Consider the following 6,357-nt stretch of genomic DNA (forward strand, 5'->3'; position numbering starts at 1 on the left):
TAACTTGTATGATTTGAATGGAACTAACCCGGACTGACGCTGTTTTCAGCAGAATTGCCATGGTGTGGTTTTATGTGCAGAAAGCAAATATTCTCGGGAAGTCCTGAAACTCCACGGAACACCTTAGAAAAAACAATAAAAAATCCTCGCCAAAGATGAAGACCAGGGGGCCCACACCCTGTCCACCAGGGTGGGGGGCGCGCCCCTCTCTACGGCGCGCCCCCCTACCTCGTGGGCCCCCTGGAAACCCTCCGACGCCAACTCCAACTCTATATATTGGCTTTCGGGGAGAAAAAAATCAGGGAGAAGAAATCGTTGCATTTTACGATATGGAGCCGCCGCCAAGCCCTAAAACCTCTCGGGAGGGCTGATCTGGAGTCCGTTCTGGGCTCCGGAGAGGGGGATTCGCCGCTGTCGTCATCATCAACCATCCTCCATCACCAATTTCATGATGCTCACCGCCGTGCGTGAGTAATTCCATCATAGGCTTGCTGGACGGTGATGGGTTGGATGAGATTTATCATGTAATCGAGTTAGTTTTGTTAGGGTTTGATCCCTAGTATCCACTATGTTCTGAGATTGATGTTGCTATGACTTTGCTATGCTTAATGCTTGTCACTAGGGCCCGAGTGCCATGATTTCAGATCTGAACCTATTATGTTTTCATGAATATATGTATGTTGTTGATCCTATCTTGCAAGTCTATAGTCACCTACTATGTGTTATGATCCGGCAACCCCGAAGTGACAATAATCGGGACCACTCCCGGTGATGACCATAGTTTGAGGAGTTCATGTATTCACTATGTGCAAATGCTTTGTTCCGGTTCTCTATTAAAAGGAGGCCTTAATATCCCTTAGTTTCCAATCGGACCCCGCTGCCATGGGAGGGTAGGACAAAAGATGTCATGCAAGTTCTTTTCCATAAGCGCGTATGACTATATACGGAACATATGCCTACATTACATTGATGAATTGGAGCTAGTTTTGTGTCACCCTATGTTATGACTGTCACATGATGAACCGCATCCGGCATAATTATACATCACTGATCTGGTGCCTACGAGTTTTCCATATACTGGTTTACGCTTATTTACTTTCCCGCTGCTACTGTTACAATCACTACAAAATACCAAAAACATTACTTTTGCTGTCTTTACTTTTGTTGCCGCTACCACCACTATCATATTACTTTGCTACTAAACACTTCGCTGTAGATATTAAGTTTCCAGGTGTGGTTGAATTGACAACTCAGCTGCTAATACTTGAGAATATTCTTTGGCTCCCCTTGTGTCAAATCAATAAATTTGGGTTGAATAATCTACCCTCGAAAGTTGTTGCGATCCCTTATACTTGTGGGTTATCAAGGCGTCGTAATAAGCAAGGATGCCAACGCTCCGTGGCCCGAGGGCTTTTTCCAAGAGGAGTCCAGCTTATGGCAACAAGAGTGGTTTTATATCATGGCTCCCATGGGTACCAAGTGGGTGGCGCCACCTGCTTTTTGAAGGAAATATGCCCTAGAGGCAATAATAAAGTTATTATTTATTTCCTTATATCATGATAAAAGTTTATTATTCATGCTAGAATTGTATTAACCGGAAACATAATACATGTGTGAATACATAGACAAACAGAGTGTCACTAGTATGCCTCTACTTGACTAGCTCGTTAATCAAAGATGGTTATGTTTCCTAACCATGAACAAAGAGTTGTCATTTGATTAACGGGATCACATCATTAGTTGAATGATCTGATTGACATGACCCATTCCATTAGCTTAGCACCCGATCGTTTAGTATGTTGCTATTGCTTTCTTCATGACTTATACATGTTCCTATGACTATGAGATTATGTAACTCCCGTGTGCCGGAGGAACACTTTGTGTGCTACCAAACGTCACAACGTAACTGGGTGATTATAAAGGTGCTCTACAGGTGTCTCCAAAGGTACATGTTGGGTTGACGTATTTCGAGATTAGGCTTTGTCACTCCGATCATCGGAGAGGTATCTCTGTGCCCTCTCGGCAATGCACATCATTGAAGCCTTGCAAGCATTGCAACTAATGAGTTAGTTGTGGGATGATGTATTACGGAATGAGAAAAGAGACTTGCCGGTAACAAGATTGAACTAGGTATTGGATACCGACGATCGAATCTCGGGTAAGTAACATACCAATGACAAAGGGAACAACGTATGTTGTTATGTGGTCTGACCGATAAAAGATCTTCGTAGAATATGTAGGAACCAATATGGGCATCCAGGTCCTGCTATTGGTTATTGACCGGAGACGTGTCTCGGTCATGTCTACATTGTTCTCGAACCCATAGGGTCTGCACGCTTAAGGTTTCGATGACAGTTATATTATGAGTTTATACGTTTTGATGTACCAGAGGTTGTTCGGAGTCCCGGATGTGATCACGGACATGACGAGGAGTCTCGAAATGGTCGAGACATAAAGATTGATATATTGGAAGCCTATATTTGGATATCGGAAGTGTTCCGGGTGAAATCGGGATTTTACCGGAGTACCGGGAGGTTACCGGAACCCCCTGGGTGGGCCTTAGTGGGCCTTAGTGGAAGAGAGGAGAGGTAGCCAGAGATGGGCCGCGCGCCCCTCCCCTCCCTTGGTCCGAATAGGACTAGGAGAGGGGGCCAGCCCCCCTTCCTCTTTTCCCCCCCTCCGCGAATCCTATTCCAACTAGGAAAGGGGGGAGTCCTACTCCCAGAGGGAGTAGGACTCCTCCTGGTGCGCCCTATCATGGCCGGCCGCACCCCCCCCCCCTTTGAGCCTTTATATACGGAGGCAGGGGCACCCCCTAGAGACACAAGTTGATCCACGTGATCATATTCTTAGCCGTGTGCGGTGCCCCCTTCCACCATAGTCCTCGATAATATTGTAGCAGTGCTTAGGCGAAGCCCTGCGACATTAGTACATCAAGATCGTCACCATGCCGTCGTGCTGACGGAACTCTTCCCCGACACTTTGCTGGATCAGAGTCCGGGGATCGTCATCGAGCTGAACGTGTGCTTGAACTCGGAGGTGTCGTAGTTTCGGTACTTGATCGGTCGGGCCGTGAAGACGTACGACTACATCAACCTAACGCTTCCGTTGTAGATCTACAAGGGTACGTAGATCACACTCTCCCCCTCTTTGCTATGCATCACCATGATCTTGCGTGTGCGTAGGAATTTTTTTGAAATTACTACGTTCCCCAACACTTTCGCTCGGGTCCCCCATCCCGACTAACGTCATGGGTCAATGAGGGGCTGGATTGGGGGCCAGCAAAGGATGTGCCCCTACTGCAGGGCCGCATTCGAGATCTCCTGGAGAGAGACGTCGGTCTGGTCGTGGTGACGCGGGTCATGTTAATTCGCCGAGTCCTGCCCTGCAAACGTCACCCCCTCCGCCTATGGGAGTTCAATCCGGAGGAACCGCGAGCTCTCCAACATTTTCTGGGCATGACGCCCGCGGAGATGTAAAAATTATTCTTCGGACCACAAGTAGTGTGTCCGGACTCTACTGAGGACGCAGGTCTGAGCTGCAATCGTCCGGATACCCAAGTAAGTAGCCCCGTTCCCGGACACGCCATTTGTTCATTTATCACAACATCGCCCTTAAAAGAGCCGTTCTTTGAAACGGGAGTGGATAGCGAAGGCGAAGTTAATCAGGTGTCCGGCCCCCCTCTTGAGACCTCACCGGATCCCGTTTTAACCAAGATGCTAGAGATCGTGCCTTTGGAAGAAAACGAAGGGGGGAACAAGGAAGCTACTGCCTCCACGGAGGAGGTTGTCCGGAAGGGAGGAATCAAAAATTCCTCTCCTCCGGGGAAGAAGAGGACCGCCTCTGAAGACCCGGAGACAATGATCTCAAAGCAGGGGAAGAAGTCTTCGCCAGAGGGTCCTGTGCCGGGAGATACCCCGGCCGTACAGTGCCCTCAAGGGGATCAGCCCTCCACCGAGCCGTAAGTAAAAAGGGTGTTTAATGAGAGAAATCCTTGCTTTACTTCTGAGGAAAATAACCGAAAATTTACCTTGTAGTTCGGATCTTAGCCCTTCTCAGCAGAGCTCGTCTTCCGGGGATCTTCTTCCGGAGATGATGGAGAGCGGAACGCCTCCCCCTGCCATACCGCCTCATGAGGCGGGCGACCCCGAGGTGTCGTCGCGGAGGGTTTCTCCTGATCCGGTAAGGCCGGAAGGTAGTGATATGGCCACCCGAAGCCCTACGTGTCGAGCTTCTGGGAGAGGCAATCGAATGAGTCCGGCACCGCCTGGTGCACAGTCGGAGGTACTGAAGGATCTGCTAGGGCGGGCGTCTATCTCAGAAGAGCACCATGCGTTGATGGGTGCGGTAATTGAAAAGATTTCATCTGCGGAAAGCGGGTTGCATGAGGCTGTCGTGAGTCTACTGACGAGCTTTGAGGTACGTGAAATGATGCACCTTTTTTGGACAGTGCCGCATACTTTACGATGCGCCCTGTGTAGATAGTAGCCACTGAGACTCTAGGTGCTGTCGAAGACGACGGCACATGGAGGATCATAGTCCCAGGTATAATTTTGCCGCCTTCATATGCAGGTGGCGAAGTGTCCGGTGGCCAGTCGGACTGATGAATTTGCCGAGCTAAAGCGGCAACTTGACGTGGCAGATGCCGACATCGCGCTTGTCAACAAGCGGCTTGACGAGGCACAAGGTACGTAATTTCTCCGGAGACACCTGGTAAGAGGAGCTTGATGCCAGTATCTTATAACGCGTGTGCTTGACGCGGATGGGGCTACCGCCATGGAGAAACTTCGGGCAGAGCTTGCCTGGGCTAAAGAACAAGCCAGGAAAAGCGACGCGGCTGCCTTAAAGGCGGTTGAAGAGCTAAAAGCCGAACAGGCTGCTCACTGCCGAAGCAAGGAGAAAATGGCCGAGATTGCTGTGAAGTTGAAGAACGCTGCTGATCACTGTAAGCTTCTTGAAAAGGAAGTCGGGCGGAGCGGACAGACCTGGAGAAGGCCACAACGGTGGCCAAGGATGCTCGTTCTGCGATGAGAACGATGAAGGAGGAGTTGCGTCAGGCCAGAGATATCGCGGCTGGGAAGCCCTTTATGCTGCGGATGAAGTTCGGGGATCCTCAATATGCTCTGTTAGACCGGATGTGGAGTTCGGCGGACGCGTATTTGGATTTAGCGGCAAGCGCTGCTGATGCGGTCGAACACTTCCGAGATCAGGAGGATCGTGAAGTGGAAAAGTTGTTCTGGTCATAGTTCAACAATCCAGAGCGTCTGCTCCCATTGACCGATCGTTTGGCCAAATGGGCCGAGCTCAATAGGTTGTCCGGACTTGCCATGAGGTATGTTGTGGATCATCTGTGGCCGAAAAGGCCAAAGCCGAACAGTTATTTTAGCTTGGTGCAGCAGTTCCTTGGTGCGGTGTCATATATCAACGCGATGAAGAGGTCAGCATGCGTGGAGGGTGCGCGGATGGCCCTTGCCCGTGTCAAGACATACTGGGCGGAGATGGAGGCCACCACCGTTGCAGCCCAAGATTCGGGCGAAAGCCGAGTACCTGCCGAGCACTACTTTCAAGAAGTCCTGGAGGGCGCTCGTTTAATAGAGACGCAGTGCTCGAAGGATATTATGTTCGAATAACATGTATTCTTATTGAAAACAATATTTTGCTGAAATGTAGAAGCTTTTTATACTTGTGCCTGCAAGAATTATAATACCTCATGTGCGGCCGTTTATGTATATGTATATATAACCTGAAAGATGGCAGTCGTTGGCTTCAGCCCCCAAGCATATAATGCGGGGGTGTTCGCAGAAGGCGCATCATCACACTTGATCCAACGTCTTGGTCCATTAAGGAGGTGGTAGCGCAGCGAACTAGGCAACCAGACTATAATGCTTTATCACTTTCACTTAGCCATAGGAGTTTGACAGTGGAGCTACTATATAGCCCATGGTGGCGCCGCGCTCGCCTGAATTCGGGGCGCGTGTGTGCCTGGCCGGGAAACGGCCCTTCGTCAATGCGGAGGAATCCCGAAGATTCCGATAGGTCATCGAGTGGTTGACCAATCTCGCGCTACATCATGACAGTCAGTTTTCGGCTTTCTCTACTGAGGTGCTCACCTGGCTGAACCGGGGCACAATCGCAGTAGTTCTCCTGGTGCCGCCTTAGCCGATAGAGCGGAACGTAAGGCAATAAAACAAAGGAGCCGGGCAAACCCAACATTTGACCAAAGACATGATTCAGAGCTGATGCATATAAGGCCAAACTCACGACGCCGAACACTCCCTAAGGTATTCGGTCTTTATGATTGTAAACGGGCTGAACAGTGCCCTTTGTAATAAGCCCATAGTGTCCAGGTACGTGCAA

Source organism: Triticum urartu, chromosome 6 (assembly GCF_003073215.2).
Source record: "Triticum urartu cultivar G1812 chromosome 6, Tu2.1, whole genome shotgun sequence".
NCBI lineage: Eukaryota > Viridiplantae > Streptophyta > Magnoliopsida > Poales > Poaceae > Triticum > Triticum urartu.